Genomic DNA, 26,732 nt, shown 5'->3' with positions numbered 1-26,732 from the left:
CTACGGACCGAGACCTTTGGAAATGGGCTGTGCGTGAGAAGACCCGGCAAGCCAAGTAAGATCGTTGCCAGTGCCCCTGGACTGGTTCTTGTGCGGGTGGCACATGAGATGCACCATTTTGAGCGTGGCCGTTGCCAGTACCGCCTGACTGGCTCCTGTAGGATTTTCGAGCGAGATCGTTGCCAGTGCCCCTGGACTGGCTTGTGCGGGTGGCACATAAAAGACACCATTTCGAGCGTGGCCGTTTTCGTGCGGGTGACACGTAAAAGCACCCACTACACTCTCTGAGTGGTTGGCGTTAGGAAGGGCATCCAGCTGTAGAAACTCTGCCAAATCAGACTGGAGCCTGGTGTTGCCATCCGGTTTCACCAGTCCTCAGTCAAATCGTCCAACCCATGCTAGCATGGAAAGCGGACGTTAAACGATGATGATGATGATGATGATGATGATGTTATTGAAATTACAATAATTATTATTCTTATTAATCTCCCTTCCAACATTCTTGCCTCCTGTTTTCATTTCTTCCTTATTCCTCCTCTTCCTCCCCATCATACCACAACCTCTGACCCCTTGCTGCTTCTCCTTAACCATTTATAGACACGCTCGTACACATAGACGTCATCTGCCAAATTTCTTTTCTGCTGTGGTGGCGGCAGTGCTGGTGTTGTCCTTTTCTCTCACTATCAGCTTGGTGTAATAATATTTTTCCTTCATAAATGGTAGCTGACCGCACCATACAGTAAGGTTTTAGCAAAGTTGTATTGGAATAATGGGGCTGGGGAGCAGGACATCTTTAAAAATGTGTGTGTGCATGCGTCTTTCTGTAAAAATATATACAAGTTGGGGGGGGGCCAAAGGTCATGTGCCAAGATTAAGACTCTAATATCTCTATTGCACATTTCAAAAACAACCCATTTATATTTAATTAGAAAGCAAAACAAATTAGCAAATGTCTGTAGCTTTTATTCTTCGTTGCATGAGGAATATCAACTCCCTGTGACAATGTGTGCACAAATTTCTTTGGACTTTTTTTCTTTTTAAAGCCTCTTTCTGACAGAGACATCTCGGTGGTGAGGGGTCCACTTTGCTATGTGTTGGGCACACCGTATTGCATGAACTTCTCGAACAAATTGACCGGCCGTTGTATGCGATGTTGCTTTTTCTCACGATGCTTTTGGTTGGAGATGTCCACAACTGTTCTGTTCTGTTTTGTTGCACCATCGCAACCAGACTGAAAAACAAGTCCAATGTGCTCCGGAATTGTCAAAGACGCGTTTCAGTTTTTCTAAAATGGAGTGAAATAAAATAATAATAATAATGATTTCTTGTTACTCTTATCAAACTCATTGGGCCCCAGGTTAAGCTAAACTCTCCTTATTCTCCCCACCAAAGTGAGGGAGTTTGTGTGTGCTCAATGTTTTCCCATTAGATAGTCTGGTAGGTCTGTTGTCCCTTCATTTAGTTCCTTAGCCATCATAACTGCCCCCGTTTCTCTCTCTCTCTCTCTCTCTGCCTCTTCAGTATGTATGTGTTGGGGGAGTCTGTAATGTCGTCATGGTTACTGTTTTTTTTTTTCGTTTGTTTTTTCACCACCACAGCTTTACTATTAACAATATTTCAGTCGCATTTTTAAATCTGATAATTTCAGGGCAGGAAACTCATGATTGTCACCTCATCCCTCCCTCCCTCCTTATTTCTAATATCTTTCTAAATTCTGTTGCTACAACTACTTTGACGACCACCACCACCACCCACAAGTACTGCTACTACTACTACTACTACTGTCATGTCTCTGAATCGGCAGAGCGTCAGACAAAAGGTGCTTTATGGGTAGGTAAGTCTGTTTCCCTTGCTAGCTTTGAATCTGTCAAAATACAGGATGGGCCCAAAGTCACACACTGAGACCCCCCTCTCCCCCATATTTCAAAAACAGCACTTTATGGTTAATTACAACACAAAACTAATTAGGAAATGTCAACATCCTGATTACAAGGGTTCGAAACATTCACCATTTGCAGATTTTTTTATTGTTTGTTGTACAAGGAACAGAATTTCCTGCAGAGATCTTTGCACAGGTAGGGGAGGGGGCAACCATTGGTATTTGTCCTGCATGTTGCATGGACTCTTTGCACTAATCAGGCGCAGGCTGTGTGGTAAAGAAGCTTGCTTTCCAACCACATGGTTCCTGGTTCAGTCCCACTGTGTGGCACTTTAAATAAGTGTCCACTAAGCCTCGGGCCAACCAAAGCCTTGCGAGTGGATTTGGTTGACAGAAACTGAAAGAAGCCCGTCGTGTGTATATATATATATGTGTGTGTATGTACATGTGAGTGTGTCCGTCTGTCCCTGCCACCATTGTTTGATAGCCGATGGTGTGTTTACGTCCCCCGTAACTTAGCAGTTTGGCAAAAGAGATAGAATAAGTACTAGGCTTAGAAAAAATAATTCCTAGAGTCAATTTGTTCGACTGAGAGGCAGTTTGTGTGTGCTCAATGTTTTCCCATTAGATAGTCTGGTAGGTCTGTTGTCCCTTCATTTAGTTCCTTAGCCATCATAACTGCCCCCGTTTCTCTCTCTCTCTCTCTCTCTGCCTCTTCAGTATGTATGTGTTGGGGGAGTCTGTAATGTCGTCATGGTTACTGTTTTTTTTTTTCGTTTGTTTTTTCACCACCACAGCTTTACTATTAACAATATTTCAGTCGCATTTTTAAATCTGATAATTTCAGGGCAGGAAACTCATGATTGTCACCTCATCCCTCCCTCCCTCCTTATTTCTAATATCTTTCTAAATTCTGTTGCTACAACTACTTTGACGACCACCACCACCACCCACAAGTACTGCTACTACTACTACTACTACTGTCATGTCTCTGAATCGGCAGAGCGTCAGACAAAAGGTGCTTTATGGGTAGGTAAGTCTGTTTCCCTTGCTAGCTTTGAATCTGTCAAAATACAGGATGGGCCCAAAGTCACACACTGAGACCCCCCTCTCCCCCATATTTCAAAAACAGCACTTTATGGTTAATTACAACACAAAACTAATTAGGAAATGTCAACATCCTGATTACAAGGGTTCGAAACATTCACCATTTGCAGATTTTTTTATTGTTTGTTGTACAAGGAACAGAATTTCCTGCAGAGATCTTTGCACAGGTAGGGGAGGGGGCAACCATTGGTATTTGTCCTGCATGTTGCATGGACTCTTTGCACTAATCAGGCGCAGGCTGTGTGGTAAAGAAGCTTGCTTTCCAACCACATGGTTCCTGGTTCAGTCCCACTGTGTGGCACTTTAAATAAGTGTCCACTAAGCCTCGGGCCAACCAAAGCCTTGCGAGTGGATTTGGTTGACAGAAACTGAAAGAAGCCCGTCGTGTGTATATATATATATGTGTGTGTATGTACATGTGAGTGTGTCCGTCTGTCCCTGCCACCATTGTTTGATAGCCGATGGTGTGTTTACGTCCCCCGTAACTTAGCAGTTTGGCAAAAGAGATAGAATAAGTACTAGGCTTAGAAAAAATAATTCCTAGAGTCAATTTGTTCGACTGAGAGGCAGTGCTCCAGCATGGCTGCAGTCATGTGACTGAAACAAATAAAACAATAATCGACCAACAGTGTTTCAATGTTACACAAAATAATAATGATGATTAATAGTAGTATAAGATGTTATATTTTCGTGTGTGACTTTTGGCCCACCCTGTACCCAGAAATATGACCACCACCACAAAAAATAATAATTTTTTTTGCTATTGAAGTATCGAACGGGGTAGACAACTCTAGATATGTTTTGCTCTTATTTGACCTCCGTGAATTACAGCTTGTTTTTGCCAGATGGTAAGATGCATCTGTATACACACACATATACATACATGCTGCTGCATGCAGATAGAGATTTGAGTGCACACGGAATTACATTGTGTGTGCATGGTGCGAGATATATAAATTCTGTGCACACATACTTCATTGCACATGTATATCTCTAGTCTTTAAACATATTTAAAGCTGTGGTCATGCTGGGGCACCACCGTTGCCTGTGCTACACTATTATTTGGAACATGAGAGAGTCTGATCACTGCTGCTCTCACCTGCCGTGAAGTAGTCTCATCTGGAACCCTTGGCAGGAAGAGACCCCGTTTTGTGTGTATATATATATCTAAATGTATATGTATAAATCTTGTGTGATCTTAGTTATTGTCTGGTTGCTTGAGGAGGTCAATAACACTGAAACCTATCCAAGGTTGTCCCCCCACTATTGCAATTTATTTTAATTTCTAAACCTTCTTTCTCATTTAATTTACCTTTGTTGGGTTCGTTCTCTTCAAATGAACCTTCATACTTAATTACTTCTTCTCTCGTTATGGATGTAACTTCTGTAATAAAAGTCAGTGGTAGTTTTAACTCTGGGGCAGTGTTCCAACCATGGCCATCTCGTCTTAGAGGGGAATATCTAGCATTTTAATCTATTGTTTTTTTTTTTCATTCTTTATTCAAAGCAATTAGAACGGAAGGGTTGATTGGTCACTATATCTAGCGAGGGAGAGGTTAGTAGTTGTGGTGGGAGTAGTGTGAAGCACAGCAGAAGCTGTTGTAGCCATTAACAACTTGGATCATTACCATAGTAACTGGTTGTGGTGGTAGTAACAGCAGTTTGGGTTAGTGGATGTCTAAGTGCACCTTAGTAAGTGGTTGATGGAAGGTGACAGCAGAAGCAACTAGTGGTCAAGGGTCCTTTTTCTTCTTCCTCCCATCCACTCCATGCCAATCACTCCCCCCTTCTATCATGTATACATACCTCTTCCTTCATCATTTCAATTTCAACTCTATTTTGAGAGGGAAAAAAAAAAAAGTATTGACCCTCCCACTTACAGTGTTTGTCTTTTTTTATTTGACTGGTGGGTCCACCTGCTGTGTGGTCCTGATCCCTTTCGTCTTTGGACAAAAGGATTCTAGCTGTAGTGAATTATTTTGACTGTGGCCATGTTGGAGCAAATCAACCCTGGGACTTCTGAAGCCTAGTACTTATTATTCTATTGGTCTCTTGTTAAACTGCTAAGTTATGGGGGACGTAAACACACCAACATTGGTTGTCAAGCGATGGGAAAGTGTCTTCTACTTATAGCCTCAGGCCAATCAAGGCCTGGAGGAAGCCTGTCGTATCTATGTGTATGTTTGTCTCTCCACCATCGCTTGGCAACCAATGTTGGTATGTTTAGCAAAAAGAGACGGTACTAGACTTACAAAGTGTATGTCCTGGGGTCGAATTGGTTTGACTGACATGGCTGCAGTCAATTGACTGAAAACAAATAAAAGAATGTCTACATAGTCTTTTTTATCATCGAAAATATGTTTTTCTCGAATAAAAAAAATCATTTAAAGATGTCTTTTGTTGAATAAATAAAATAAAAACCACAAAAATTATGCAAAGAAGAAGAATCGACTGCAACAGGAAGAAGAAAACAAGTCTTAATCCAGAAAATCCCATCGTGGGACGCGCGGAAGGTAATAATGTCAAATCGATAATGTTTATAGTATAACCAATAGGTGAGGAGTAGCTAAAAACAAAAAAAACGACACCATTATAAGGCCCCCCTCCTTTAAAAATTTTTCCGGGTTTTGACACTTTAGCGACATCAAATCTCGAAAATTTTCTGGAGGAAATCTGGGGAATCGATGTCGCTAAAGTGTCAAAATTTTCTAAGTTTTGACACTTTAGCGACATCGGTTCCCCAGAAGATTTTTCGAGATTTGATGTCGCTAAAGTGTCAAAACCCGGAAAAATTTTTAAGGGGGGGGGGGGCCTTATAATGGCGTCATTTTTTTTGTTTTTTAAACATACTCCTCCCGTATTTTTCGATTTTCTGGTTATCGGAAAGACACCGGGTTTCCTACACATTTTTTATTATTATTTCCAGGTAATTAAATAATATTTTTAATTACGATAATTAAATAAATATTACATTTTGGAAATGCTTAGGGAACAATTGGATCTTGTCGCGTTGGTTTCAAGGGAGGTAACTCTCTGCATTTTCCATTCTGTTTGGTGGTCAAGAGATAAATAAAGTAAAACTATATCTACTTTGTGATTTCGAATCCTGGCTTTGTCAGCTTTATTTTTCAAGTTTCTACAACATTTAAGTATGATAATTTAGTGTCTATAATGTCTGTGTATATATTATGAATCGAGTAATGTATGTGTATATATTATGAATAGCGTAATATATGTGTATATATTATGAATCGAGTAATGTATGTGTGTATATTATGAACCTAGTGATCTATGTGTGTGTATATATTATGAATCGAGTAATGTGTGTGTATATGTTATGAATGGAGTAATGGATGTATGTGTATATATTATGAATCTAGTAAGGTGTGTGTACATATTATGAATCGAGTAACGTGTGTGCATATATTATGAATCGAGTTATGTATGTATATATTATGAATCTAGTAATGTATGTGCTTGTGTGTATATATTATGAATCGAGTAATGTATGTGTATATATTATGAATCGAATAATGTGTGTGTATATATTATGAATCAAGTAATGTGTGTGTGTGTGTGTATATATTATGAATCGAGTAATGTATGTGTATATATTATGAATCGAGTAATGTATGTACTTGTGTGTATATATTATGAATCTAGTAATGTATGTGTATATATTATGAATCTAGTAATGTATGTGCTTGTGTGTATATATTATGAATCTAGTAATGTATGTGTATATATTTGTCAGCTTTATTTTTCAAGGTCAATAAAACAGTATGAAGCGAAAGTGACATATCGATTACAATTCAATCAACAGAAAATTAGCATGCAAGTGGCTCAGTACTCCGCAGACACGTCTTCTTCACGTAATTTACAAAGAAATACAATGTGACAAGGCCGGTCCCTTTGAATTACAGGTGTAAGTGATTTTTGCCAGGTAAGTGGACTGGGGCACGGTGAAATTAATGTTTAAGTGGCTGTGCATTCCACAGACGTGTTCCCTGTGAACGGTTTTCGTCGAACGAATCAAACTTAATAAATTATCGAAAAGAAAATAAAATGTCTGGTCCTGGGGTTGTAAACAAGTGATGGCGGATACAAATACTGACTGAAACCGGTCACAGAAATAAGACAGAGAAAGAAATAAAGACCGTAAGGAGTGGATTTGGTAGGCGGAAACTGAAAGAAGCCCGTTGTATATATGTATGTTTGTGTGTCTGTTTGTCCCCACCTCCCAACATCGCTTGACAACCGATGCTGGTGTGTTTACGTCAACGTAAATTAGCGGTTTCGGCAAAAGAGACCGATAGAATAAGTACCAGGCTTACAAAGAGTAAGTCCTGCGGTCGATTTGACCGACTATAAAGGCGGTGCTCCAGCTTGGACGCAGTCAAAAGGACTGAAACAAGGAAAAGAGTAATTTTAACGAGTTCCTACCGCCATCTTCACCGCCATTGCTATGACAAACCAACAACAAACACCAGCGCCATCTATCTGTAACGTCTCTATTTTACTCTGGCTTCTCCGAGTTACTTCCCTTTGTTTCTCTGCGATCAGAATCTTTATTTCGCTGGACGAATGTGTTTTAGCTTCTAAGATCCTTCTGGGACCGATTATTAATTAAAAGACGAACATTGAGGGGTCAATGTAATTAACTGCCCCCGCCCATGCGTATAATTGAAAGGATTACGAACATTATTATTATTTTTAAAGGCAGAATCGTTAGCACGCCGGAGAAAGTGCTTAACGGTGTTCAGTCCGTCTTTACGTTCTGAGTTCAAATTCCGCCGATGTCGACTGTTCCTTTCAACCTATAAGGGTTAGGGTAATTAAAACGCTAGGGGGTCAACATAATCGACTAGTCCCCTCCCTCAAAATATGTAGGTGTGTTTGTGTGTCTGTGTTTGTCCCCCCACCATCGCTTGACAATCGATGCTGGTGTGTTTACGTCCCCGTAACTTAGTGGTTTCGGCAAAAGAGAATAAGTATTAGGCTTACAAAGAATAAGTCCTGGGGTCGGTTTACTCGACTATAAAGGCGGTGCTCCAGCATGGCCGCAGTCAAATGAGTGAAACAAGCAAAGGGAGCTGGCTGAGTCGTTAGCACGTGTGGGCGAAATGTTTGGCAGCCGTTCGTTTGTCTTTATGTTTCGAGTTCAATTTCCAGAGGCCTCTCGTTCTTTCGGGGGTCGATAAAATAGGTGCCAGTTGACCACTGGAGTCCATGTAACCAACTAGTCCAACATTTTAGGCGTTCTACCCCCACAAGCCACATTCCTAGCGCTCCCCACCCCCATCTAACCATTACAAACATGCATACAATTCGTATAAATTAATTAAAGAAACTGTCCCTGTCAGATGACCGCACAGACCTATTATGGGGCCAACTGACCCCATAATGGTTTCTGTCAAATGATGTAAGATTAAAAGAAAAAATTCCTGAGGTTGATTCATTTGGTTGTAGAATTCTTCAAGGTGGTACTCCAGCATGGCCACGGGCTCGTGCCTAAAACAAGTGAAAGATAAAAGAAATATAGATTTCTAAGTGTCCGGAGATGCCTGTTCGTGGAATTGCAGTCTTACTTTCGGCTAATTACTCTTAATTGATTTAATTAAAATATATGTTCAGTAATTTCCTTAATTAAGATTTAAACAAACATTAAATAATTTAATGAGTAACAATATTATTATTATAGGTTGTGTGTGAGTAAAAGATGGGATGGTCACAACTGGAACGTCTGACTGGATCAGGAGTGACCTAGGGCTAAAGAACGACTACAGCCACTAATACTAACTGCTACGCTGTACATTAGATAATGTAGTTCTAGATACACTATGCCTGAATATAAGGTGGGGTGGTCACGACTGGAACATGTTTAATCGTAGGTCTGCCTGGATCAGGACTGACCTGGGGTGAAATAACAATAATTAATTAAAGAATACAATTAATTAATGAAATGAATCTTTCTGTTTCATCACTGTGTACTTTAAATTAATTAAAATGTTTCCGTTAATTATAATTACAGTAATCTTCACCATTTGGCCTCAGTTCAGTGACCTGGCAACATTTCTAGCACCCTGGACAAAATGCTTGGCTGCAGCCATGCTGGAGCACCACATTCAAAGGTTGAACCATTCAAGTCAAACCTGGCAGTGTTTTATTTTTAAAGTTCAGTTCTTATTCTATCAGTTTTCTTCTGCCAAACCACTAAGTGATGGGGCCATAAACACACCAACACCGGCTGTGAAGTGGTGGCGGAGGACAAACACAGATGCAAAGAGAATCTGGAACTCGACTGAGGAAAGAAAACTCCGAATGACCCATCCTTGATTTCTTTGTATCATCTCTCTGGATGTTTTGCGTTCTTGTCCCTTTTTTGTATTTTACATATATATATATAATAATACAAAGGATATATATGCATGTATACACACATATATGTACATACTCACATTTACATGTGTATAGAGATGCATATCAGGGTACAGGACGTTAGAACAATGAACTACAGACAACGGAACGAACACATAAGAAAACAGAAAGCCACTTGGAATTATTCCTTCGTCAGCTGCCTCTATTCTAACTAGACGTTTCGAAGATATGGAGCCTGGTGTAGCCATCTGGTTTCACCAGTCCTCAGTCAAATCGTCCAACCCATGCTAGCATGGAAAGCGGACGTTAAACGACGATGATGGTGATTCACAAAAAGTATGGGGGTTTAGTTTACAGGTGATTTAAATGATTAGGTACACTAGATAAGTACTGTAACGGATTACTAGGGCTCCAGGGGTTATAGCCGGGACGGTATTTATGGACTCATTGCAGATTTCCAATGCATCGGATACATAACTTTTAAACCGGACACTAAACATTAAGGCAAGGCAAACATTTCAAGACATATACAATATTATTATTACAGGAAGAAATTCAAAATCTATATAAGATACAAATAAGGAAATAATTTTATTCTCAAATGCAGGATAAACGCTCGGCAATAGAGAAAGACTTTGACGTTTCGAGCCTACGCTCTTCAACTAAAATAAAAAAAATATATATATATATATATATATACACATACAAACTCCACAGGCTTTTTTCAGTGTCCGTCAACCAAATCCACTCACCAGGCTTTGGTTGGCCGAGGGCTATAGTAGAAGACACTTGCCCAAGGTGGCATGCAGTGGGACTGAACCCAGGACCATGTGGTTGGTCAGCAGGCTAAGTACCACACAGCCACTCCTGCACCTATACATATGTATGTAGTTTATAGATTAGAGACAGGTAGTCTCAACATAGAATACACTTCATAGTGTTCAAGAGATTTCAACTTGAGCAGGAAGAGGAGTAAATGTAAGGAGAAGCAAGTTAGACATGTTGGTATACAAAAAATATACACATGTATGCAGATAAAAAGGTCCGACTTACACAGAATATAAATGGTATCAGGAATTAAAGGGGTTGACTAAGAGCTTTGAGAATCCAGCAGTTGTTTGTGGAGGAGGGGCTTGGTGGTCCAAAATAATGATTGTAACTTGATTCCATCATTGGGTAACACCAGCCTCTGTCTTCAGGGAAGAATTTTACATTTGGGGTGTTGACAGAATGCACTGTGCTTTTTTATTAACCACAAGGGGCCACAAAGAGGGGACAAACAAAGTATGTGGGGACATATAACATATGAAAAATGAATTTATACAAATGAGGATGAGACGTCCACCCTGGCCCCACTGCAGGGTGGTTATGTCTTTACAATTAATTTCATCGTTTATTGTCTATTTACAATTATATCCATTTTTTTTTCAAACAATTTTTTTCTCAATAAATTTTTGACTTACCATTTGATTGTCATGTATTTCATCGTATTCTGGGGGGACGAGGTTCATTTTTCTCCTCTGGCCCCAATGGGGTTTACTTCCAATGGAAACGATTCTTCATCTGATGATGATGATGACGACTGAGGAGACAACCCATCAAGGAGTGGGGCAACTCCTTTACTGAAACTGAAAAGAAAAATGAGAAGCAAAAAAAAAAAAAAACCCCAAAAAGTACTTTTTACAAATAAATAAAAGTGACAGGTGGTGGTGGGAATAAGGGACAGCAGGGGAGACCCTAATATGTCTCCCTTCCCCTGTCTGGAAAAATTTGCCAGAAGAGAAATTCATCATAAGACAATTCATTGTGACCATATTATCTTTTATTTGTTTTGGTTCATTAGACTGTGGCCCTGCTGGAGCAGCACCTTTAGTTGAACGAAGCGACCCCAGGACTTATTCTTTGTAAGCCTAGTACTTGTTCTATCAGTCTCTTTTGCCGAAACGCTAAGTTACGGGGATGCAAACACACCAGCATCGGTTGTCAAGCGATGGTGGAGGGACAAACAGACACGCATATATATATATATATATATATACATACACAACAGGCTTCATTCAGTTTCCATCAACCAAATCCACTCACAAAGGCTTTGGTCGGCTTAAGGCTATAGCAGAAGACTCATGCCCAAGGTGCCATGCAGTGGGACTGAACCTGGAAGCATGAGGTTGGAAAGCAAGCTTCTTACCACACAGCCACTCCTATATGATATATATATATATATATATATATATATATATATATATATATATACATCATTTAAGTATGATAATTTAGTTTCTACAACATTCAAGTATGATAATTTAGTGTCTACAATGTTTAGATATGATTACTTTCTATATATTTAGTTTGTACAACATTTAAGTATGATAATTTAGTGTCTACAATGTTTAGATATGATTACATTCTATATATTTAGTTTGTACAACATTTAAGTATGATAATTTAGTGTCTACAATGTTTAAATATGATTACATTCTATATATTTAGTTTCTACAATATTTAAGTATGATAATTTAGTGTCTACAATGTTTAAATATGATTACTTTCTATATATTTAGTTTCTACAATATTTAAGTATGATAATTTAGTGTCTACAATGTTTAAATATGATTACATTCTATATATTTAGTTTCTACAATATTTAAGTATGATAATTTAGTGTCTACAATGTTTAAATATGATTACATTCTATATATTTAGTTTCTACAATATTTAAGTATGATAATTTAGTGTCTACAATGTTTAGATATGATTACATTCTATATATTTAGTTTGTACAACATTTAAGTATGATAATTTAGTGTCTACAATGTTTAAATATGATTACATTCTATATATTTAGTTTGTACAACATTTAAGTATGATAATTTAGTGTCTACAATGTTTAAATATGATTACATTCTATATATTTAGTTTGTACAACATTTAAGTATGATAATTTAGTGTCTACAATGTTTAAATATGATTACATTCTATATATTTAGTTTGTACAACATTCAAGTATGATAATTTAGTGTCTACAATGTTTAACTATGATTACATTCTATATATTTAGTTTCTACAACATTCAAGTATGATAATTTAGTGTTTACAATGTTTAAATATGATTACATTCTATATATTTAGTTTCTACAACATTCAAGTATGATAATTTAGTGTCTACAATGTTTAAATATGATTACATTCTATATATTTAGTTTGTACAACATTCAAGTATGATAATTTAGTGTCTACAATGTTTAAATATGATTACATTCTATATATTTAGTTTCTACAACATTCAAGTATGATAATTTAGTGTCTACAATGTTTAAATATGATTACATTCTATATATTTAGTTTCTACAACATTCAAGTATGATAATTTAGTGTCTACAATGTTTAAATATGATTACATTCTATATATTTAGTTTCTACAACATTCAAGTATGATAATTTAGTGTCTACAATGTTTAAATATGATTACATTCTATATATTTAGTTTCTACAACATTCAAGTATGATAATTTAGTGTCTACAATGTTTAAATATGATTACATTCAATATATTTAGTTTGTACAACATTCAAGTATGATAATTTAGTGTCTACAATGTTTAAATATGATTACATTCTATATATTTAGTTTCTACAACATTCAAGTATGATAATTTAGTGTTTACAATGTTTAAATATGATTTTAGTTTCTACAACATTCAAGTATGATAATTTAGTGTCTACAATGTTTAAATATGATTACATTCTATATATTTAGTTTGTACAACATTCAAGTATGATAATTTAGTGTCTACAATGTTTAAATATGATTACATTCTATATATTTAGTTTGTACAACATTCAAGTATGATAATTTAGTGTCTACAATGTTTAAATATGATTACATTCTATATATTTAGTTTGTACAACATTCAAGTATGATAATTTAGTGTCTACAATGTTTAAATATGATTACATTCTATATATTTAGTTTGTACAACATTCAAGTATGATAATTTAGTGTCTACAATGTTTAAATATGATTACATTCTATATATTTAGTTTCTACAACATTCAAGTATGATAATTTAGTGTCTACAATGTTTAAATATGATTACATTCTATATATTTAGTTTGTACAACATTCAAGTATGATAATTTAGTGTCTACAATGTTTAAATATGATTACATTCTATATATTTAGTTTGTACAACATTCAAGTATGATAATTTAGTGTCTACAATGTTTAAATATGATTACATTCTATATATTAAGTTTGTACAACATTCAAGTATGATAATTTAGTGTCTACAATGTTTAAATATGATTACATTCTATATATTTAGTTTGTACAACATTCAAGTATGATAATTTAGTGTCTACAATGTTTAAATATGATTACATTCTATATATTTAGTTTCTACAACATTCAAGTATGATAATTTAGTGTCTACAATGTTTAAATATGATTACATTCTATATATTTAGTTTGTACAACATTCAAGTATGATAATTTAGTGTCTACAATGTTTAAATATGATTACATTCTATATATTTAGTTTCTACAACATTCAAGTATGACAATTTAGTGTCTACAATGTTTAAATATGATTACATTCTATATATTTAGTTTCTACAACATTCAAGTATGACAATTTAGTGTCTACAATGTTTAAATATGATTACATTCTATATATTTAGTTTCTACAACATTCAAGTATGATAATTTAGTGTCTACAATGTTTAAATATGATTACATTCTATATATTTAGTTTCTACAACATTCAAGTATGATAATTTAGTGTCTACAATGTTTAAATATGATTACATTCTATATATTTAGTTTGTACAACATTCAAGTATGATAATTTAGTGTCTACAATGTTTAAATATGATTACATTCTATATATTTAGTTTGTACAACATTCAAGTATGATAATTTAGTGTCTACAATGTTTAAATATGATTACATTCTATATATTTAGTTTGTACAACATTCAAGTATGATAATTTAGTGTCTACAATGTTTAAATATGATTACATTCTATATATTTAGTTTGTACAACATTCAAGTATGATAATTTAGTGTCTACAATGTTTAAATATGATTACATTCTATATATTTAGTTTCTACAACATTCAAGTATGATAATTTAGTGTCTACAATGTTTAAATATGATTACATTCTATATATTTAGTTTGCACAACATTCAAGTATGATAATTTAGTGTCTACAATGTTTAAATATGATTACATTCTATATATTTAGTTTGTACAACATTCAAGTATGATAATTTAGTGTCTACAATGTCTAAATATGATTACATTCTATATATTTAGTTTCTACAACATTCAAGTATGATAATTTAGTGTCTACAATGTTTAAATATGATTACATTCTATATATTTAGTTTGTACAACATTCAAGTATGATAATTTAGTGTCTACAATGTTTAAATATGATTACATTCTATATATTTAGTTTCTACAACATTCAAGTATGATAATTTAGTGTCTACAATGTTTAAATATGATTACATTCTATATATTTAGTTTCTACAATATTTAAGTATGATAATTTAGTGTCTACAATGTCTAAATATGATTACATTCAATATATTTAGTTTCTACAACATTTAAGTATGATAATTTAGTGTCTACAATGTTTAGATATGATTACTTTCTATATATTTAGTCTCTACAACATTTAAGTATGATAATTTAGTGTCTACAATGTCTAAATATGATTATATTCTATATATTTAGTTTCTACAACATTTAAGTATGATAATTTAGTGTCTACAATGTCTAGTAATGTATGTGTATATATTATGAATCAAGTAGTAATGTGTGTATATTATGAACCTAGTGATCTATGTATGTGTATATATTATGAATCGAGTAATGTGTGTGTATATATTATGAATCAAGTAATGTTTGTATGTGTATATATTATGAATCGAGTAATGTATGTGTATATGTTATGAATCGAGTAATGTATGTGTATATATTATGAATAGCGTAATATATGTCTAGTAAGGTGTGTGTGTATTATGAATGGAGTAATGTGTGTGTGTATATATTATGAATCGAGTAATGTATGTATGTGTATATATTATGAATCTAGTAATGTGTGTGTGTGTGTGTGTGTATATATTATGAATCGAGTAATGTATGTATGTGTATATATTATGAATCTAGTAATGTATGTGCTTGTATGTATATATTATGAATCTAGTAATGTATGTGCTTGTGTGTATATATTATGAATCTAGTAATGTATGTGTATATATTTGTCAGCTTTATTTTTCAAGGTCAATAAAACAGTATGAAGCGAAAGTGACATATCGATTACAATTCAATCAACAGAAAATTAGCATGCAAGTGGCTCAGTACTCCGCAGACACGTCTTCTTCACGTAATTTACAAAGAAATACAATGTGACAAGGCCGGTCCCTTTGAATTACAGGTGTAAGTGATTTTTGCCAGGTAAGTGGACTGGGGCACGGTGAAATTAATGTTTAAGTGGCTGTGTATTCCACAGACGTGTTCCCTGTGAACGGTTTTCGTCGAACGAATCAAACTTAATAAATTATCGAAAAGAAAATAAAATGTCTGGTCCTGGGGTTGTAAACAAGTGATGGCGGATACAAATACTGACTGAAACCGGTCACAGAAATAAGACAGAGAAAGAAATAAAGACCGTAAGGAGTGGATTTGGTAGGCGGAAACTGAAAGAAGCCCGTTGTATATATGTATGTTTGTGTGTCTGTTTGTCCCCACCTCCCAACATCGCTTGACAACCGATGCTGGTGTGTTTACGTCAACGTAAATTAGCGGTTTCGGCAAAAGAGACCGATAGAATAAGTACCAGGCTTACAAAGAGTAAGTCCTGCGGTCGATTTGACCGACTATAAAGGCGGTGCTCCAGCTTGGACGCAGTCAAAAGGACTGAAACAAGGAAAAGAGTAATTTTAACGAGTTCCTACCGCCATCTTCACCGCCATTGCTATGACAAACCAACAACAAACACCAGCGCCATCTATCTGTAACGTCTCTATTTTACTCTGGCTTCTCCGAGTTACTTCCCTTTGTTTCTCTGCGATCAGAATCTTTATTTCGCTGGACGAATGTGTTTTAGCTTCTAAGATCCTTCTGGGACCGATTATTAATTAAAAGACGAACATTGAGGGGTCAATGTAATTAACTGCCCCCGCCCATGCGTATAATTGAAAGGATTACGAACATTATTATTATTTTTAAAGGCAGAATCGTTAGCACGCCGGAGAAAGTGCTTAACGGTGTTCAGTCCGTCTTTACGTTCTGAGTTCAAATTCCGCCGATGTCGACTGTTCCTTTCAACCTATAAGGGTTAGGGTAATTAAAACGCTAGGGGGTCAACATAATCGACTAGTCCCCTCCCTCAAAATATGTAGGTGTGTTTGTGTGTCTGTGTTTGTCCCCCCACCATCGCTTGACAATCGATGCTGGTGTGTTTACGTCCCCGTAACTTAGTGGTTTCGGCAAAAGAGAATAAGTATTAGGCTTACAAATCTCTCTATCTGCATGCAGCAGCATGTATGTATATGTGTGTGTATACAGATGCATCTTACCATCTGGCAAAAACAAGCTGTAATTCACGGAGGTCAAATAAGAGCAAAACATATCTAGAGTTGTCTACCCCGTTCGATACTTCAATAGCAAAAAAAAATATTATTTTTTGTGGTGGTGGTCATATTTCTGGGTACAGGGTGGGCCAAAAGTCACACACGAAAATATAACATCTTATACTACTATTAATCATCATTATTATTTTGTGTAACATTGAAACACTGTTGGTCGATTATTGTTTTATTTGTTTCAGTCACATGACTGCAGCCATGCTGGAGCACTGCCTCTCAGTCGAACAAATTGACTCTAGGAATTATTTTTTCTAAGCCTAGTACTTATTCTATCTCTTTTGCCAAACTGCTAAGTTACGGGGGACGTAAACACACCATCGGCTATCAAACAATGGTGGCAGGGACAGACAGATACACTCACATGTACATACACACATATATATATATATATATACACACGACGGGCTTCTTTCAGTTTCTGTCAACCAAATCCACTCGCAAGACTTTGGTTGGCCCGAGGCTTAGTGGACACTTATTTAAAGTGCCACACAGTGGGACTGAACCAGGAACCATGTGGTTGGAAAGCAAGCTTCTTTACCACACAGCCTGTGCCTGATTAGTGCAAAGAGTCCATGCAACATGCAGTGTGCAGGACAAATACCAATGGTTGCCCCCTCCCCTACCTGTGCAAAGATCTCTGCAGGAAATTCTGTTCCTTGTACAACAAACAATAAAAAAATCTGCAAATGGTGAATGTTTCGAACCCTTGTAATCAGGATGTTGACATTTCCTAATTAGTTTTGTGTTGTAATTAACCATAAAGTGCTGTTTTTGAAATATGGGGGAGAGGGGGGTCTCAGTGTGTGACTTTGGGCCCATCCTGTATTTTGACAGATTCAAAGCTAGCAAGGGAAACAGACTTACCTACCCATAAAGCACCTTTTGTCTGACGCTCTGCCGATTCAGAGACATGACAGTAGTAGTAGTAGTAGTAGCAGTACTTGTGGGTGGTGGTGGTGGTCGTCAAAGTAGTTGTAGCAACAGAATTTAGAAAGATATTAGAAATAGGGAGGGAGGGATGAGGTGACAATCATGAGTTTCCTGCCCTGAAATTATCAGATTTAAAAATGCGACTGAAATATTGTTAATAGTAAAGCTGTGGTGGTGAAAAAACAAACGAAAAAAAAAAAACAGTAACCATGACGACATTACAGACTCCCCCAACACATACATACTGAAGAGGCAGAGAGAGAGAGAGAGAAACGGGGGCAGTTATGATGGCTAAGGAACTAAATGAAGGGACAACAGACCTACCAGACTATCTAATGGGAAAACATTGAGCACACACAAACTCCCTCACTTTGGTGGGGAGAATAAGGAGAGTTTAGCTTAACCTGGGGCCCAATGAGTTTGATAAGAGTAACAAGAAATCATTATTATTATTATTTTATTTCACTCCATTTTAGAAAAACTGAAACACGTCTTTGACAATTCCGGAGCACATTGGACTTGTTTTTCAGTCTGGTTGCGATGGTGCAACAAAACAGAACAGAACAGTTGTGGACATCTCCAACCAAAAGCATCGTGAGAAAAAGCAACATCGCATACAACGGCCGGTCAATTTGTTCGAGAAGTTCATGCAATACGGTGTGCCCAACACATAGCAAAGTGGACCCCTCACCACCGAGATGTCTCTGTCAGAAAGAGGCTTTAAAAAGAAAAAAAGTCCAAAGAAATTTGTGCACACATTGTCACAGGGAGTTGATATTCCTCATGCAACGAAGAATAAAAGCTACAGACATTTGCTAATTTGTTTTGCTTTCTAATTAAATATAAATGGGTTGTTTTTGAAATGTGCAATAGAGATATTAGAGTCTTAATCTTGGCACATGACCTTTGGCCCCCCCAACTTGTATATATTTTTACAGAAAGACGCATGCACACACACATTTTTAAAGATGTCCCGCTCCCCAGCCCCATTATTCCAATACAACTTTGCTAAAACCTTACTGTATGGTGCGGTCAGCTACCATTTATGAAGGAAAAATATTATTACACTAAGCTGATAGTGAGAGAAAAGGACAACACCAGCACTGCCGCCACCACAGCAGAAAAGAAATTTGGCAGATGACGTCTATGTGCACGAGCGTGTCTATAAATGGTTAAGGAGAAGCAGCAAGGGGTCAGAGGTTGTGGTATGATGGGGAGGAAGAGGAGGAATAAGGAAGAAATGAAAACAGGAGGCAAGAATGTTGGAAGGGAGATTAATAAGAATAATAATTATTGTAATTTCAATAACATCATCAGTACAAATATAAGCAGGCAGCTAACTCCCCTTCTCCTCTTCTTCTTCTCTCAGTCTGTGTATATATGCATGCGTATATGGACATGTTGTACACACACACGCACATACACATTTATGTAATGTATACCCCCCCCCCCGGCCCATCAGGAATCACTGCAGAGATGCTCAAAATATCTGGCAGTGTTGGCTATAGCCTAGTCACCCGTATTACGAACCAGGTGATACACGAAGGAGTCATACCCTATGACTGGTGTAGCAGCATCATAGTCAACTGCTACAAAGGTAAAGGGGACGCTTTAGATACAAATAATTACAGAGGCATCAAGCTGTTAGATCAGGTTATGAAAGTTACAGAGAGGGTCATAGCCCAACTAATTAGGGAGCGAATCAATTTAGATGAGATGCAGTTTGGGTTCGTGCCAGGTAAAAGCACTACTGATGCCTTATTTCTAGTGAGACAGTTGCAAGAGAAATACCTAGCTAAGGATAAACCTCTGTACCTGGCTTTCGTTGACATGGAGAAAGCCTTTGACAGGGTCCCCCGATCCCTTATCTGGTGGTCAATGAGGAAACTTGGGATAGAAGAATGGTTAGTGAGAGCTGTGCGAGCCATGTACAGAGATGCTGCCAGTAAGGTGAGGGTTGGAAATGAGTACAGCAATGAATTCCGGGTAGAGGTAGGGGTCCACCAAGGTTCCGTCCTCAGCCCCCTATTATTTACCATAGTCCTCCAGGCAATCACAGAGGAGTTCAAGACAGGTTGCCCCTGGGAGCTCCTCTATGCTGATGACCTTGCCCTAATTGCGGAGTCACTATCAGAACTAGAGGAGAAGTTTCAGGTGTGGAAGCAAGGTCTAGAATTGAAGGGCCTAATAAGTAGGAAGGTAGATAAAACACAAACCCCTTCAGGTAGATGGCCCTGCTCAGTATGTAGAAAAGGAGTAGGTAGTAACTCTATAAGATGTACCCGGTGCAAGCTATGGACACATAAGAGGTGCAGCAACATCAAAGGCAGGTTAACTAGCAAGTTAGTTTTTGTTTGTGGCAGATGTTCAGGTGCAATAAAGACTGCAAACAAACAGGAAACAACTTCTATCTCATTCCAGGGTGAAAAACTAGAGGTAGTCGATAGCTTCCGCTATCTGGGCGACCAAGTTAGTAGTGGGGGTGGGTGCGCTGAAAGTGTAGCTGCTAGAATAAGAATAGCCTGGGCAAAGTTTAGAGAGCTCTTACCCCTGCTGGCGACAAAGGGACTCTCACTCAGAGTAAAAGGCAGACTGTATGACGCATGCGTACGAACAACCATGCTACATGGCAGTGAAACATGGGCTGTAACTGCTGAGGACATACGTAAGCTCGCAAGGAATGAAGCCAGTATGCTCCGTTGGATGTGTAATGTCAATGTGAATACCCGTCAGAGTGTAAGTATCTTGAGAGAAAAGCTGAACATTAGAAGCATCAGTTGTGGCGTGCAAGAGAGACGATTGCGCTGGTATGGACATGTGGTGAGAATGGAGGAGGATAGCTGCGTGAAAAAGTGCCACACCCTAACAGTTGAGGGAACCCGTGGAAGAGGTAGGCCCAGGAAGACCTGGGCTGAGGTGGTGAGGCAAGACCTTCGTACATTGGGCCTCACCGAGGCGATGACTACGGACCGAGACCTTTGGAAATGGGCTGTGCGTGAGAAGACCCGGCAAGCCAAGTAAGATCGTTGCCAGTGCCCCTGGACTGGTTCTTGTGCGGGTGGCACATGAGATGCACCATTTTGAGCGTGGCCGTTGCCAGTACCGCCTGACTGGCTCCTGTAGGATTTTCGAGCGAGATCGTTGCCAGTGCCCCTGGACTGGCTTGTGCGGGTGGTACATAAAAGACACCATTTCGAGCGTGGCCGTTTTCGTGCAGGTGACACGTAAAAGCACCCACTACACTCTCTGAGTGGTTGGCGTTAGGAAGGGCATCCAGCTGTAGAAACTCTGCCAAATCAGACTGGAGCCTGGTGTTGCCATCCGGTTTCACCAGTCCTCAGTCAAATCGTCCAACCCATGCTAGCATGGAAAGCGGACGTTAAACGATGATGATGATGATGATGATGATACCAACATCTATGTGGAAAAGCTGCAAAGACAAAGAAAAAAAAAAAAAAAGAAAAAAAGATTAGACAATAAAACCACAAATCCCGAAAAAGACAAAATAACAATACAAAATAGATAAATTCTATCCTCATTTACCATCCATTTTGTCTGCTGGCATCGGCTGGACATCTTGGGAGCAACTGGGCAAGGCCAGGAGCCACACCATATAAATAAATATATATATATATATATATATAAATAAATAAATAAATAAAAATATAGATAAATAAAAAATATATATATATAAATTAATAAATACATAAATAAATAAATGAATAAATATATAAGTAAATAAATAAATAGTGTTCAGGATGCTTTTTACATTACCACCATGGAACCGGGCAAGGCCAGGAGCCACATTATTCTGGATACAAGGAAATGATCCAGAATTACAAACTGATCATCCACTAATATGTGCAACTCTATATTAAAACTTTCTTGTGTACCCAACCCAGTATTAGCCAATATACATCATTCCCAGTGGTGCATTTATTTCGAGATGCTCTGTGTTGAATAACTCAGTTATCATTCAGCCAGTTTTAGGAACAGAACGTGACTAAGGTATGGTGGGAGATTTTAATTGAGAACTTCTAAAAACAACACAACATTTGTAGTTGGAGCCAGAGCCAGTTTCAGCCGGGTTGGTAACGAAAATTCAATCTTATAATAATTCTGCTTCTTCCTCCGTTACTCAGCCCATTCGTGAGGCTGTCATGTGATTGGCTGAAGTCAGGGAGGCTGGGAGTGAAACGTGGAATTCTTTTTAACTCAGTCTTATTCCTTAGTTATTTCGTCTGACTGTAATGCCTTCTTCATGTGATTGGTTGAAGGGAAAAGTGAAGAACAAGAGAGAAAAAGAGGGGAAGCGTGAGAGAGAAGTTTATAAAATTGTGAATAAAGCATCATCATTTAATTCTGCTTCCCATGGACGGTTTGACTGAGGACTGGCAAGCTAAGAGGCTGCACCACGCTCAAATTGATTTGGCAAGGTTTCTACAGCTGGATGCCCTTCCAAATGCCAACCGCTTTACAGCAGGTGTGTGAAATGGGCTAAAAAGCATCATACAACGTGGAAGACAATTGGAGATTTCTGCGGGACAACCTGTTGAAAGCCACCGACCAGATTTGTGGGTGGTGTAAGGTCCCCTCCCAACCCAGAGTAACGTGGTGGTGGAACAAGGAGGTAGACAGGGCTATTAGACAAAAGAAACAGGCTTGGAAGGACTGGAAGAACGGTGGTAGCAGGGAATTGTACCAATGTGCCAGAAGGGAGGCTAGGCGACAGGTTTATTTAGCCAGAGGGGAAGCAGATAAGGAAAGATTTGCCAATGTTCTGCGCCGTGAGGACCAAAGACTCGAGGTATTTCGTGTTGCAAGACAGTGTAGGAGAGAGAATAGTGATGTTGTAGGAGAGAAATGTGTTCGCATGGATGATGGTACGCTTGCACTAAATGAGGCTGCAAAGAAAGAGGTCTGGAGATGCCACTACGATAGATTGCTTAATAAAGAGAATGAATGGGAGAAAGAGAGCCTGCCGTATGTCGACCCAATAGAGGGACCAGCTATCCGAGTTGATAGTACCAGGGTAGATAAAGCAATTAAGAGTATGAAGACCGGGAAAGCCCCCGGCCCATCAGGAATCACTGCAGAGATGCTCAAAATATCTGGCAGTGTTGGCTATAGCCTAGTCACCCGTATTACGAACCAGGTGATACACGAAGGAGTCATACCCAATGACTGGTGTAGCAGCATCATAGTCAACTGCTACAAAGGTAAAGGGGACGCTTTAGAAACAAATAATTACAGAGGCATCAAGCTGTTAGATCAGGTTATGAAAGTTACAGAGAGGGTCATAGCCCAACTAATTAGGGAGCGAATCAATTAAATGAGATGCAGTTTGGGTTCGTGCCAGGTAAAAGCACTACTGATGCCTTATTTCTAGTGAGACAGTTGCAGGAGAAATACCTAGCTAAGGATAAACCTCTGTACCTGGCTTTCGTTAACATGGAGAAAGCCTTTGACAGGGTCCCCCGATCCCTTATCTGGTGGTCAATGAGGAAACTTGGGATAGAAGAATGGTTAGTGAGAGCTGTGCGAGCCATGTACAGAGATGCTGCCAGTAAGGTGAGGGTTGGAAATGAGTACAGCAATGAATTCCGGGTAGAGGTAGGGGTCCACCAAGGTTCCGTCCTCAGCCCCCTATTATTTACCATAGTCCTCCAGGCAATCACAGAGGAGTTCAAGACAGGTTGCCCCTGGGAGCTCCTCTATGCTGATGACCTTGCCCTAATTGCGGAGTCACTATCAGAACTAGAGGAGAAGTTTCAGGTGTGGAAGCAAGGTCTAGAATTGAAGGGCCTAATAAGTAGGAAGGTAGATAAAACACAAACCCCTTCAGGTAGATGGCCCTGCTCAGTATGTAGAAAAGGAGTAGGTAGTAACTCTATAAGATGTACCCGGTGCAAGCTATGGACACATAAGAGGTGCAGCAACATCAAAGGCAGGTTAACTAGCAAGTTAGTTTTTGTTTGTGGCAGATGTTCAGGTGCAATAAAGACTGCAAACAAACAGGAAACAACTTCTATCTCATTCCAGGGTGAAAAACTAGAGGTAGTCGATAGCTTCCGCTATCTGGGCGACCAAGTTAGTAGTGGGGGTGGGTGCGCTGAAAGTGTAGCTGCTAGAATAAGAATAGCCTGGGCAAAGTTTAGAGAGCTCTTACCCCTGCTGGCGACAAAGGGACTCTCACTCAGAGTAAAAGGCAGACTGTATGATGCATGCGTACGAACAACCATGCTACATGGCAGTGAAACATGGGCTGTAACTGCTGAGGACATACGTAAGCTCGCAAGGAATGAAGCCAGTATGCTCCGTTGGATGTGTAATGTCAATGTGAATACCCGTCAGAGTGTAAGTATCTTGAGAGAAAAGCTGAACATTAGAAGCATCAGTTGTGGCGTGCAAGAGAGACGATTGCGCTGGTATGGACATGTGGTGAGAATGGAGGAGGATAGCTGCGTGAAAAAGTGCCACACCCTAACAGTTGAGGGAACCCGTGGAAGAGGTAGGCCCAGGAAGACCTGGGCTGAGGTGGTGAGGCAAGACCTTCGTACATTGGGCCTCACCGAGGCGATGACTACGGACCGAGACCTTTGGAAATGTGCTGTGCGTGAGAAGACCCGGCAAGCCAAGTAAGATCGTTGCCAGTGCCCCTGGACTGGTTCTTGTGCGGGTGGCACATGAGATGCACCATTTTGAGCGTGGCCGTTGCCAGTACCGCCTGACTGGCTCCTGTAGGATTTTCGAGCGAGATCGTTGCCAGTGCCCCTGGACTGGCTTGTGCGGGTGGCACATAAAAGACACCATTTCGAGCGTGGCCGTTTTCGTGCGGGTGACACGTAAAAGCACCCACTACACTCTCTGAGTGGTTGGCGTTAGGAAGGGCATCCAGCTGTAGAAACTCTGCCAAATCAGGCTGGAGCCTGGTGTTGCCATCCGGTTTCACCAGTCCTCAGTCAAATCGTCCAACCCATGCTAGCATGGAAAGCAGACGTTAAACGATGATGATGATGATGATGATGATATATATATATATATATATATATATATATATACATACATACATACATGTGTGAGCATGTATTGTACACGCCAGTAATCTAAAAATGTATTCCAACAGACAAGGTAACTCTCATGGAAGTAGGCAACCGAAATATAATGCTTTCAAAAACTAAACCTTTTCCAGGTGTCTTTGGACAAACTTAATCTTCTTGAGACGAAGAGACTCTTAAGGAACTGAGAGAGATGAACACGAATTTGAGACTTTTGATTAGCAACACTGATGAACTCACTCGCTCCACACAAGAGGAAAAGAAGAGAAAGAACAATCCCTGCAACAGCTCAATCAACATTTGTCCAAATTATGCACCACTCTTCATTCTTTACCACATAATAATTGCTTAAATGAAAATCCACCTAAAGATGATACACAAGATAGAAGCCCATCCCCCTCCACTATCAATTAAAAACCGCATTATACACATATAGAATGAAAAACTTAAAGCCAGAAAGGTTACTTTCTGGAACATCATCAAAAACAAGCACAAGGCAGAAATTTATGAACACTGGTTAAATTCTGCCTCATAAACTCCAAATTAAACGTATTCCAAACGAACAGGACCAACAAAGACAATTATGGGAGAAACTAACACTTGGAAAACATGAAGACAGAAATAGAACTGCTTAAGCTTAGAGCGCTGAGCAATGAAGAAAAATTGAAGAACATAGATGAGGAAATCTACAACGAATTAAAGAAACATTGAGATGGTCAACGCTTGGAAAGTGTCTTTAAACTGTGGCAAACAACTTGTGAAGCTGAAGAAACAAACTCGCTACAAGGCTGGCAAAGACAAAGCAATTTGTTTATTAACTACGAAACACAGTTCATCGTAGAAAAGGCATCGGATAAGCCCTTGCTGAAGGAAGATAAAGCAAAAACATACACAGAAATGAACCCAAGCTTATCGAACACAAACCAGAGACGGACAAGGGGAGGCAACTCCACCGACCTTACATCCCCAAATAACTTAGAAACAACAATCAGGAATTCAGCCGACAACAGAGAATCTGGACGGAATCTTCTTGGCATCCTACAAAGAAATCAAAGGTTCCATGGAAACGTCGAGACGAAGCAAAACTTTTGCGAACCAATCCACCCCCCATCATCTCACAATAAATGGAAGAATTTACCTTCGAGACTTGGTTACTTCGATCAGAGAGGGTGGGTCGATTCTGGATTGTCGAATGCTTTTCATAGACTTCGTTTAAATATATCTTGCTAGACATCAATCCGTCCCTTGTCACACTCAATCAGTAAAGCTAGCTGTGTGTCTTTAGCCGCAGGTATACGTACGAAATGTATGGGGTTTTTTTTCTCATGTTCCTTTCTTTCTTTTACTTGTTTCATTCATTAGACTGCACCCATGCTGGAGCAGCGCCTTAAAGTTTTTTTTATATAATATATACTAGCCTCCCTCTTTCACACGATGCTACACACAGCATATATGTTTGTATATATATATATATATATACACCAGCTGCCTTAACTCGTACAAGTCAGTGGATCAGTGGGTATAAGCAGGTGTGTGAAATGGGCTAAAAAGCTTGGTTCATCTGTCACATGGGTCCTCTCGCAACATTTATACTGTCCACTTAGGATACACCGACCTAACCTCTGGCCAGAACCTAACGCCAATTTCCCTGAACTCTTGCGGGGTCACCATGTCTGTCCCAAGCGAAAGCCCGAAAGCAAAAGTCATACGCACTAGTTGTC

At 38.6% G+C, this 26,732-nt stretch overlaps 2 long non-coding RNA genes across 27 annotated transcripts in view; one reads left to right on the top strand and one right to left on the bottom strand.

The window, feature by feature from the left end:
* The window catches only part of LOC149129105 (uncharacterized), a 57,548-nt gene extending 38,781 nt beyond the window's left edge, over positions 1-18,767 (top strand). For 3 of the 7 annotated variants that reach the window (XR_016240495.1, XR_016240493.1, XR_016240491.1), the window contains one exon: positions 1,649-2,096. This is a non-coding gene — a long non-coding RNA (uncharacterized LOC149129105). Of the gene's footprint in view, positions 1-1,648; positions 2,097-6,791; positions 6,930-9,017; positions 10,830-15,018; positions 15,831-18,429 lie in introns of those variants that run through there. The other 4 variants (XR_016240494.1, XR_016240492.1, XR_016240498.1 and 1 more) reach the window with 4 other exon arrangements.
* Positions 948-26,732, bottom strand: LOC149129104 (uncharacterized). Of its 20 annotated transcripts, none has more exons than XR_016240474.1 (7): positions 17,888-18,434; positions 10,828-10,992; positions 7,430-8,497; positions 5,958-6,122; positions 4,867-5,293; positions 4,299-4,370; positions 948-1,285 (listed from the first exon to the last, which is right to left on the bottom strand). It is a non-coding gene; the product is annotated as an uncharacterized LOC149129104 (long non-coding RNA). The 20 variants fall into 20 exon arrangements; XR_016240479.1 differs by having other exon boundaries at positions 5,239-5,293; XR_016240475.1 differs by having other exon boundaries at positions 5,958-6,033.

The sequence above is a fragment of the Octopus bimaculoides genome, unplaced genomic scaffold (assembly GCF_046866305.1).
Source record: "Octopus bimaculoides isolate indiv1 unplaced genomic scaffold, ASM4686630v1 contig155, whole genome shotgun sequence".
Classification (NCBI taxonomy): domain Eukaryota; kingdom Metazoa; phylum Mollusca; class Cephalopoda; order Octopoda; family Octopodidae; genus Octopus; species Octopus bimaculoides.
This window is presented reverse-complemented; position numbering and strand designations above follow the sequence as displayed.